Here is a 12457-nt window from a genome sequence, read left to right as displayed (position 1 = left end):
TTCTGACCTTAAACCCAATTTTGGACGAATTTAAGTTGTAACTTGACTCAAGACTCTTAAAAACACAAACTAAATTGATTTCTAACTAATTTGACAATAAAGTAAAGGGGGATTTAGGGTTTGACGAAATTAAACTAAATGAACATATTGCAATTAAAACAGAATGTAAATATGAAATGGATGAATTGGAATGAATGGATGCTAGCCAAGGGGTTCATCTCCACACATGTTACACTTGCATAATAAAAAGATTTCCAATTGCATTTCAATAAATTATGAAACTCATCACCCCGGGTTAATTAGGTCCGCTTAAATTAACCTTCAAATCTTCCCAACGTTATTGAATTGGATGATTGCATATGACAACCCAAAACATTTCCCACAAGTCCCCTACATGATTGCATAATAGAGATACAAGCAAGAATCATTACGCTCTATGAAAATTATAAGTGTTGACGAGGCATTCGTTACTATGATTGCATGAAACTTATGCCAAGAATTCGTTTAACGCGATTGTTTATAAGCAACCTCCACTACTTGTGAATATAAGTTCGTAACTATTAGGTGAAACTCACTTATATTCTAGCGTCATATTCATGCATGAAAATTAAGCGTGCACTCTCAATAAACATACATAAATAAGTTATCAATCAAACAGTTAAACAAATTGAATCCACGACTTATGAAATGCAATTAGAAGTAATCAAATCAAAACGCAAGCATAAACATATATTTCGAATCCCCCCTAGCCAAGGGGGGGGGTTTAGTTCCTCATACGTACAAAACAAAGAGAATTGAAATTAAACATTGGAATCGAGGAAAAGAAACACCTAAACATTCCAACAACTCATACTTGAATTGTATGAACGTTTAGGCACTCTTCTCCTCCTCTTCGTTGTAGCACAAGGTCTAAGGATAGGTTTGGAGGGTTGGGGAGTTATGGATGGTGTAGAATGATGTGTTTAGGATAGGGATGGATGTAGGGGACCTCAAGGCTTCTTTTTGGGCAGAAAATATGAAGAATGGTGAAGTATGGATGTGTTATAGAGAAGGGATGAATTTCTGGCGTGAATGGTGAATGAATTGTGTATGAATGGGAATGACTCAATTGTGGCTGCAATGGATGCTTATTTATAGGTGAAAAGGAGGGAATATGACAGCTAGGAACTTGGTGGAAATCTAAAATGGTGATGGGAGATGCATGTGGCTGATTTATGCATGTGATTAAAGGGTAATGACAGCTAGGTTATGATGATGAATGCATGTGCAAAGTTGGATGAATGATTATGGGTGCATGTGGCTGATTTATGGTGCAATGATGAAAGGCAAAGTGCATGTGGCTGATTTGTGAAGGGAATGCATGTGGAATGAATGTGTGAATGATGGCAGATTGTGTATGTGAATGATTAGGGTGAATGTGCATGTGCTTTGACAGCTAGGTTGAATAAATTAAAGGGAGTGCATGTGGCTTGGCTGGAATGATTGGAATGCAATCTGAAATGGGATGTGTTGGTGTGAATTTCTGGTACAAAGGGCCTCCTTTGGTCTTCAATTTCGTCCATCTACTTGGCTTCAAGTATATCCAATCCATTTAACGCCCCAAACTACTCCAAAATGCACCAAAATGCACCATTTTGCATACTTTGCCCTTAGAACCTGAAAACACACAAAAGAAGCATAAAGGACTAAAATAACTAATGAAACATAACGTAAATGCACGAGAACAAGCCATTTAAGTCGCATGAATATGCTCCTATCATTGGGTCCAACGCCCAATAAGACAACACGCCTTAATGTGATTAAACGCGTAACTAAAATCAATCACCATCCCTAGACCGAGATTCAACACTAGGCTCGTGTTGAATCGAATCAAAGGTTCATAGTCATCCTAAGGCCCTAAGGCAACTTTATAGTCCATCAATGAATGCAAATCTTATGTTAGTAGTACCATATAGTCTTGCTTTAAAAACCGTTTTAAAAGCATAGTGGGAGTATTATATACTACTAAATCAATCATATGGACCAATAGTTGTAATAGGACCAAAATGTTTTAATTGGATTAAAATGTATGTTTATATGTGATGAGACCTAAAACCCTCAACCAAACCATTATTAAGTTGATAAGCGAGAGATGCTTTGAATATCTCTTCGTGGCCTTCCACCGTGGTAGGCTCCAATCGTTTGTGACTTGTACACCGGCTTCACCCTATCATGGGGGAGTACAAAGTGCATGCTTACACTCAGGAGGAGTCTATACGCATATGATGAGGTGAGTGTAGGCAACGAGGATGGCCAATATCATATCATTGTGAGGCTATTCTTGAACCCCTTCATGAACTAAGCATGGTGGGAATAACTTAACTAAGTGCAATGGCGCCGATATCATATCATTGTGAGGCAACATTCTCTAGAGGCCAAATAAGATGGGTACTTGCATGAGATGCAAATGAGTAAGCGTACTCTCTCATTATTATTAATGCTAGCCGATATCGTATCATCGTGAGGTGGGCTTGGTAATAGTGAGCCTCCCATACCCTACTAAGAGTTTCCTCCAAAACTCTCGAATTCCGATGAGGGATATGGAATTTGCCAAAAATAGTGGGTGGTGCTATTTGATTTAAAGACCCGAATCAAATGGCTTAAAATCAATCAATTTATATTCGTTATGTATTTGTTTACCAATATATTTGCAAACGCTATCCAAAACTTGACAAAGAAAAGCCGAATGCTTTAATTTCCGGACTTAGTTCTACAATCCCATAGATTGTCTTTAATGGCTTGTAGATGTAACTAAGTAGTCTCATCCTCACAATCTTCCTATTGATAATGTATCATTGGAAGAATATGTTAGATAAGTCTAACATGAGAAGGACAACACTTTTAATGTCATAATTCTTCAAATACAAATTGTTGTATGAAGAAATAAGAGTTGCTTTGAACAACCCTTAATCAACACAAACTTTAGTGCTTGTTTCTTTGTTATACGAACAAGGAACTTGAGAAGTAAGCACAAGGGCATGGACACTTTATGTGCCATGATTCTTCACTTACAAATTGTTGTATGAAGAAATGAGAGTTGCCTTGAACAACTCTTGAAAGTTTGTTATTATGTTTAGAACATAATGGTTGGTTGACAAAAATAGTCCATTTATATGGACTTATGATGATTTTGAATCATTGAGTGTTGAAGTGATTAAACCACTTAACGAGACGGAAACTAGGCAAGGACTTCACCTTTGTGTCCCTATCCTAATGGTTCACTAAGTTTATTGTAAACTATATAGTGAACAATAACCGCACGCTCTCCAAATCGTTTGATGTGTATAACACATTTGAAATAAGTTTCAAGAGAGATAGTGGGAGTTTAGGGACCATGACTATTGTAATCAAAAGGAGAAGTCAAATGAAGAAGGCAAAATAACTCCAAGGGAACAAACTTTCTTTATGAAAGGATGGACATTGGAAGGGGTATTTGCAAGAAATGTCTTGCAAGTGTCAAAGAACACACCTTTCGAAGGTGTTGTAAAATGTTCTTGAAATAATTCAAAACAGTTGGTTCTTCTACTTGAATACATGATTCTGTATTAGCAACTATGTTTTACAATTGTTGTAAAAGTGTGCTAATAAGAAGTAGAAGATTAATGAGAGAAGAGAAAGTACTTCACATTCCAAACGTGAATCGAATATAGATCTCTGCGAAAGCGGATTGTACTTACTTCCTCATATGAACTACCAAAGAAATTGGAAAAACCAAAGATTGTCTTTACGTCCCAATTTTAAAGGAACATAATTCCGTCACAGTTGTAGAGATGGATGAATGTTTTGTTTGACAAAACATTGTTCTTTATTAATGAATGATTAGATTATGGTAATCTAATTAATTGTCTCTGTAGTAGAGATGATGTGGTAGTGTTAACTGTTTAAGAATATAACGATGCTTAAAACCCAAAAGGTTGCAAGGTAGTGACTAATCCCAACTGAGTTGTGATACCTCTAAAACATAAGTTACGAGTTGGTCATAGATGGATGCTTTGGATCGTTAGATCCGGATCCAATACCTTCTTGTTAAAATTGTATAGAGGCGAAATGTTCGAATCTTTATTCTTTTGGAAAGAAGAAAGAATCACAAAGTTGTTGAGGTTAATTCACTTAGATGTTAGTGGCACTTGTCCACAACATAATACTACTCATGTTGTATGACATTCACCGAAGATCACTCTCGGTTGGACTATAGTTTATTTTGAATAAACACAAGTCCGAATACTTTGCAAAAGGTTTCAAAGAATTCAAGAAATGTAAGTAGATGAGTAAGACGTCTAAAGTATTTACCTCCTTAGATTTGATCCAAGGAAAAAGTAACACTTTAGATTAATTTCCTTGAAAAATATCAAGGAAAGTAGCATCGTAAGATAATGAATTTCTCCATTAGGAGAAGAATTAACATAAATAAGATTTAGTTCGTTGGACATTATCAATTACCCATATATATATATGATATATATTTCTAAGACATGTTAGTTGTAGAGATCCATCCATCATGGATCTTAGCAAGCTAATGGGAGCTATAAGCGTCTTATGAGAAAAGATCAATTGTTTGATTTCTCATAAAGATGTAAATGAATCTTTTGTTTACTAGGTTTACAAAAGATTAGTGGGAGTTGATCATATTCCTAAATTTGAATATATATACATGATATATATTAATTTTGAAAATGAAAGGAATTCTTCATCGTTAAAGTTATGACTTTAAAAATTCTATAATGATAGAATGTATATGGGAGACATAGTCTATATACATGGGATGGAAATCTATAATGATAGATTTCAAGATATAATTGGATTATATCAATCCCTAAAATAGACAATGAGATGCTAGGAAGTTTCTCATATGATGATAAACTTCAATTAGAATGACAATTCTAGTGAGACTAGGAAGTTGTTCTTCTCAAAGGGAATGTACCCTTTGACTCCCAAAGAAATAATGCGTAAATAGAATCCTTTATGCATACGCAGAAAGGTGATTTATGTATTTCATATTGTATGAAAACATTGATATAAGTTGTACCTAGAACGGTACAAGATGATATCAGTGCAAGCCCAGGATCAGAACCATGGCAACTGTCAAGTGAATCCTTAGGTATTTAAGAAATACTAAGGATGGATTCCTCAAGAATGAGGAAGAATTAGAGTAACGTAATGGAAGCGTAAATGTATTAGATTATGAATCTAATCCATCATAGAATATCTCTTCATTATGAATGAAGTGATAATGAGATATCTCCACACATGTTATACTTGCACACAAAACGATTTCTAATTGCTTTTCAATAAACCATGAATTCTCAACGCCCCAGATTAACCGTGAATTGCACTAATTAACCCTCAGATTTTCCTAACGTTATTGAATTGGATGATTGCAAACGACAACCCAAAACATTCCCCACAAGTCCCCTACATGATTGCATAATAGAGATACAAGCAAGAATCATTAAGTTCTATGAAAACCATAAGCATTGACGAAGCACTTGTTACTATGATTGCATGAAACTTATGCCAAGAATTTACTTAACGCGATTGAGATCATCAACCTTTACTACTTGTGAATATAATTCCATAATGATTAGGTGAAATTTCCTTATATCCTAGCATCCAATTTATGCATGAAAATTAAGCGTGCACTCTCAACCAACACACACAAATCAATGTAATTCACATAGATAAGTAAATTGAATTCACAACTTATGAAACGCAATTAGAAGTAATCAAATCATATTGCAAGCATAAATATGTATTTCGAATCCCCCCCAGCCAAGGGGGGGTTTAGTTCCTCATACGCACAAAACAAAGAGAATTGAAATTAAACATTGAAATCAAAGGAAAAGAAACACCTAGAAATTCCAGCCACGCGAACTTGAATTGCATGAACTTCTGAGCTTCCTTCTCCTCCTCCTTGGTGCGGCAAGGGTCTATGGACAGGTTTTAGGGCCTTAGTTGTATGGATGTATGGTTATGGAGGGATGTAGTAGTGTTTAGGGGAATGGGATGGTGCGGCAAAGGTCTAAAACTAAGGAAAGGGGTGTTTGGTGGCTACGGCAAGGGTGTGGAGAGGTTTGGACGAATTTCTGGAGTGAATGAAGGTGTATGAGAGGTGGTGATCTGATCTAGGGGTTAATATGAGTATATATAGGCACTTAAAACCCTAGGGTAATCAGATATGGACTTGAATAGCCCAAATCCACTAGGAAATAGGCTTAGAAATCAGAAATAGAGAGGGATAATGCTTCCTAGGTGCGGCAGGTAAGGGATAAGGTGATAAGGTTTCTAGAATGCCTTGCAAGGCAAGGGAAATCAGATTTCTAGAAGGGTTTGGGCGCCACTTTTGTAGGAGATAAGATAAGGTTCCTAGAATCATGGTTTAAGTGCCAAATTTGTAGGGAAAAAGAGATAAGGGTGCGGCAAGGCTTAGGGATAATGTTTAGGGCTTCTAGAAAGCCTAAAACTAAGGGGAATTGGATAAAACCCACGGCAAGGATAGGATAGGGCATCTAAGGCTTCTAGAAACCCTCCAAGATAAGGTAAAGTGCATGGCATCCCTATAGGATTAGGATAAGGTGTCCTAAATGGATAAGGTGCCCTAAATGGATAAGGACTCCTCATTGTACTTGGAAACTTTGCCTATTAGGATTAGGAAACCTTGTCTTCAAATCTTCAATTTCGTCCATCCTCTTGGCTCCAAGCATATGATATCCATTCCAAGCTCTAATTTGCTCCAAAAGGCTCCAAAATGCATCCTTTTGCATACTTTGCCCTTAAAACCTGAAAATACATAAAACTAGCTTAAAAGACTACTTTACTAAGGAAAAACACTTTAAATGCACAAGAACAAGCTAAACTAAGGTGCATAAATATGCTCCTATCAAATTCCCCCACACTTAGCTTTTGCTAGTCCTCGAGCAAAACAAAATGAAACAAAGTAAATAAACGAAGTAAAACGAGTAAAACACAACCTACACCTTCCAACAATCGCCTCAGGGATTTCCAATGCACATGACATGTTAAAAATCATCATTCCCACAGATTTTAGCCATCTTTACGCTTAAGCATTTACTTAATCATAGTCACTACTCATTAGTTCACAAATAACCAATTAAAACATGATTTTGAATGTAGTAACATGCCTTAGAGAATTCCCTCAATTCCTTACTCGATATGCACTCAATTTTCACACAGATTTTTTGACTACACACCCTATACTAGTTATATGTGAGAAGATAGATGTAAATATGAAAACGAATGCTCACATATATGTATGACAAAGAAGCACTTTTCGGAGTTAAATAGCATGTTTATCAATATGATCTCATGAATGGAATGCTACTACTTAGATGCGAGAACCAGTGACACCATTTTAAGTAGATTTCTGATTTTTTATTCAAATTTGTTTTATCTTGTTTCAGGTAGTACATGTCCAATAGACTTGCTGAATTAGGCCAAAGACCTGAACGGTTAAAGGGCAACACTTTGGAAAGCTTTGTTCCAACAAGTTCCTCCATTGTCCGGGAAGAAGAGGAAGAAAATTCGTCTAGTTCAACAAGTGAAGGATCTGAGCACTTTAATTGGGAAAGAGAAGAAGAGATGGCGGGCAACCACGATGATCTTCGAGCTTTGGAGGACTATGCTCAACCAATCATACCAAATTCACCTTCATGCATCTTGCTGCCCACAGAAGCTAGAAACTATGATCTTAAATCTTCACATTTCCATATGCTTCCTTCTTTTTATGGCTTACCTAATGAAGATCCTTTAGCTCATATTAAAGAATTTTACAATGTGGTGAGTGGTTTACCTTTGCAGGGAGTAAGTGAAGCAAATCTGAGGATGAGAGTGTTTCCTTACACCTTGAAAGATAGGGCCAAGGGTTGGTTGATGACTCTAGCACCTGGTTCCCTCACCATGTGGGATGCCGTGGCTAAGAAGTTTTTGGAGAAGTTCTTTTCCACTCAAAAGACAGCCACATTAAGGGGACAAATCTTCAACTTCAAACAAGATGATGGAGAACCTTTCAATGAGTGTTGGGAGCGCTTTAAAGGCCTTTTGCTGCAATGTCCACACCATGGGTTACCTCTTCACTTACAAATGCAAATTTTCTATGATGGACTAACCCAAACATGTCAATCAACTGTTGATAATGCAGCAGGTGGAGCTTTGAAGAAAAAGAATGCTCAAGAGTCATATAACATTTATGAGATGTTGGGATCTAATGCTCAACACAAAGATTTAAGGGGTAAGAGAGTTGGAGTATATGAAACAAGTTCTAATCATGATCTTTCTTTGCAGGTAGCTAACCTAGAAAAGAAGCTTGAATCCGTGCTCAACATGGTGCCAAAAGCAAATGAAGTGTGTGCCATTTGCAACATACCAAGCCACCCTACTCATCAATGTCCATCTAGGGAGGCTTATCCCGAGTTTGTCCAAGAGCAAGTGAACCTCATGAATTCTTACAATCAAAGGCCAAGGAATGATGTGTATTCCAATACATATAACTCAAGTTGGAGAGATCATCCCAACCTTTCATGGAAGAACAACAATCAATTCCAAAACTTCCAACCAAAACCTGCCACTACACTTGAGGATACGGTTAAGTTGTTAGCCCAAAATACCTTGCAATTCCAACAAACCACCAATAGCACTCTCCAACAACATTCGGTGGCTCTAACCAAAATAGAGACACAATTGGGGCAGATTGCAGATGCCTTGAACCAAAGAGAGGTTGGGAAGTTTCCAAGCCAACCCGTGATACTTCAAAGGAACCAAGAGCAAGCCAAATCAATTACTACACTTAGAAGTGGTAAGGTTATCAATAATAGAGTTGGCAATGAAGTTACTAATGAATCTGATCATGTGAATGCAGGGGTCACTCAAGGAGAAAATGAGAAACCAAATGAGGAACCAAGCCATGCTACTTCCTCATTTGAAGCACCAAATCTTCATAAGGCGGAGAAACCTTACACTCCACCAATACCATTCCCTGGAAGACTTGCCAAGAGCAAGCAGGATAAGTCATTTAAGGAAATTTTTGATATTCTAAGTAAAGTGAATGTTAACTTACTGATGCGAAAATTAACTTCACACACAAATTAACCCTCTTTTGACAATTGTAGCATATAAATAAGTAGGGATCGTTCTTACACCGGGGATTAGGAGGGCTTGCTAAACACTCTAAACTGACTCAAATAACTAAAATTAACCTTTCAAACACTTAAACTCACGTAAAAAGACTCAACTACGTTCACAAGACTCAAAATAGGCTAAAAACACTCAAAACTGCCTTAAAAACACAATCTGGGCAGTTTTGAGCCTAAACACAAACTTGGACGAAAATTGGTTCTAACTTGACTCAAAACTCTTAAAAACACCATCTAAAACATATTTGGACCAATTAGACACTCTAAGATAAATGGGGATTTGGTTTTGGACGAAAATAAACAAAACAAAACAAATATGTAAACTAGGCAGATTTGGACGAATTTGATGGAATTAAGTGGATGGTGAGATGGCTAGGAGGTTTTTCTCCACACATGGCATACTTGCACATAATACAATTTCCAGTTGCTTAATCAATGAATTCATGAACCTCAACACCCCAAGTTAATTAGGTACGCTTAAATTAACTCTCAGATTTCCCTTAGGTCATTGAATTGAATGGAATTAGCGCATTGCAATCAAATTATTCCTTAAAAGTTTTCTATATGAAAGCGCATAAAAGAAAGACAATCAAAGATCATTAGATTCTATGGAAATCATAGGTGTTGACGAGGCATTCGTAACTATGAAAGCGCATGATACTCATGCCAAGAATTCACTTATCATAATTGTGACCAACAATCTTAACTACTCATGAATATAAGTTCCCAACGATTAGGTGAAGTTCCCTCATACCCTAGCATCATGTTTATGCATGCAAATCAAGCGTGCACTCTCAATTCATATACATAAGCAAGTTTTAATTAAAATAGATAAGCAAATTGAATTCATCATTCATGAAATCATAACTGAAAGTAATCAAATTATCATGCAAATATAACCATGGTTTCGAAATTCCCCCCTAGCCAAAGGGGGGATTAGTTCCTCATGCTTGCACAACAAAAAGTATTGAATTTAAACATTGAAATCATAAGAAAGATTACACCTAAATGCTCAGCAATTCCAAGATGGATTCGATGCACAGATTGGCTTCTCTTCCTCCTCCTTGCTGCGGCACAAAGTGTAGGTGCTGGAATTGGTGGTTTTGGATGGTGTTTCCTTGCTTAGAGGGATGAAGGATGGTTGATTATGGTGGGGAAGGGTGCGGCAAAGATGTATGGATGTGTAGGGAGGTGTATGGAGGCTTAGAATGGAGAATGGAGATGCGGCAAAGGTGTTTCTGAATAGCATAAGGGGGTGGTACGAATTTTGGCTGAAAGTATGCTTATATAGTCCTAGGGTTAAGTAGATTAGGGTTAGGCTTTAACAGATTTGGTGGATTAGGGCCCTAGAATTCGGCCATGGGTTGTCAAATCCACTTAGGAAGAGGTTTTTGGCCCACATAGTTTTATAAAAGGATTTGTATACCCAAATCCACAAGGATTAGGCCTAGGAAATCAGAATCCCAAAGGCATTGGGCCTAGGGAGGTGCGGCTGATTTAGGGGAGAGGTTTGCTTGGCTTGCAAGGCAAGCCAAAGCCTTCTAGAATAGTTTGGGGCGCCACTTTTCTAGGGCTTCTAGAGAAAATAGGTTTTGTGGCTGATTTGGGCCTTCTAGACTAGGATTCTTCTAGAAATAGGTTCTAGAATTATCCGTTTAGGTCCCCATGCAATTAGGATTAAGACATGATAAGGTTTGGATAGGATAAGATGAGATAAGGTTTGGATAATGTTTTGGATAATGTTGGATAAGGTTAGATAAGGTTTTGGATAATGTTTCCTCTTTTGAGCTCCTACCTTATCCACTTTGTCCCAAGCTTATTCCTTCTTCTTCTTATCACATTTCTAGCCTCTTGAAGTCCAAATTCGTCCATCCATGTTGGCCCATATGTAAGCTATCCACATAGTGTCCAAAATTGCTCCAAAATGCATCAAAATGCACTTTCTTGGTACTTTACCCCATAGGACCTACAAACACACGAAATTGAGTTGTAATGCAACATTAACTAAGAAATAATAGCATAAATGCACAAGAATAAGCTAGTTAAGTCGCCTAAATATGCTCCTATCAAATTCCCCCACACTTATCTTTTGCTAGTCCTCGAGCAAAACAAATAAATAAAAGAAACAAAACATAACTCTAAACCTTCCAAAGTTCGTCTCAGGGATTTCCAATGAAACATGACATGTCAAAGATCACCACTCACATAGATTTAAGCAATCCTTACCCTCGAGCATACTTAATCATAGTCACAATTCACTAGCTCGCATTTAATCAATTTAAACAACATTTTGAATGTAGTAACATGCCTTAGAGAATTCCCTCAATTCCTCACCGGATATACTCTCTATTTTCACTCAGATTGTCTAACTACACTCCCTACACTAGGTATATGTGAGGAGATTGATGTAAACATGTAGACGAACACTCACATACGTTATAACAAGGAAAGCATTTTCTGGAATTATTAACATGTATATATATATGATCTCATGAATGGAATGCCACTACTTAGACGCGAGAACCAGGGATACCATATGCTCAAACCCATTTTAAACTCCACATATTGAAACACATAACAATCAAGATAGAAGTCGAAGGGTTGTAACAGGGCTAAGGTATTGGCTAACAACGAAAGGTAAAGGAAACAAACGTTCTTAAAGCAATAGTGAGCAAAGTATTGAATTAGGCACTTAGAATTCCCTTTAGAACGCAGAAGTCAATTTTGAACACCCAAGGGGAAATCACACAACACTTAGGGCCATATTCAACTTTTTGGACCCTTTCTTCAACAATCAACACTTGTGAGATCATTCTCACTTATTTTCACTCCTTTTCTTTCTTTTCTTCTTTTTCTTCACGATTTTTTTCTTTTTCTTTCATTTTCTTTTTTTTCTTTTTTTTTCTTTCTTTTTCCCGTGCCCCTTTTAAGACTTTGGCACACACACACTCACAAAATCCCTTCCCCCACACTTGTTTCCTGCACAAATGTCACTCAAAAGGAATTCCTTCTAAGTTATGCTCCACTATACTTCAAGAACAAGGGTATGGAAAGTCCTATTCTAGGCTAGGTAAGGGTGATGTGGTTAACAAGAAAATAGGCTAAATAAGGCTCAAAGGGGTTTAAACCTACAATACAAATGACATGAGTGGATTCGGCTCTTTGGCTATGGTGGTGACTACTACACAACTTCATCTTGTTATTTGTTATGCTAATCAATTTCATGCTTTGAATAAAACGGGTATGAGTTCTAGTATTTGGAACTATAGTGA

The 12457-nt window shown here is 37.0% G+C and overlaps 1 pseudogene; it reads right to left on the bottom strand.

Moving 5' to 3' along the window:
• Positions 1 to 8009: 8009 nt before the first annotated feature.
• Positions 8010 to 8120, bottom strand: LOC125472261 (annotated as a pseudogene).
• Between the last annotated feature and the right edge of the window lie 4337 nt (positions 8121 to 12457).

This window comes from the organism of the source record quoted next, unplaced genomic scaffold (genome assembly GCF_019419815.1).
Source record: "Pyrus x bretschneideri cultivar Hongxiangsu unplaced genomic scaffold, Pyrus_bretschneideri_v1 Contig68, whole genome shotgun sequence".
In the NCBI taxonomy this organism is placed as follows: Eukaryota; Viridiplantae; Streptophyta; class Magnoliopsida; order Rosales; family Rosaceae; genus Pyrus; species Pyrus x bretschneideri.
Note: the sequence above shows the minus strand (reverse complement) of the source record. Positions and strands in the feature narration are given on the sequence as shown.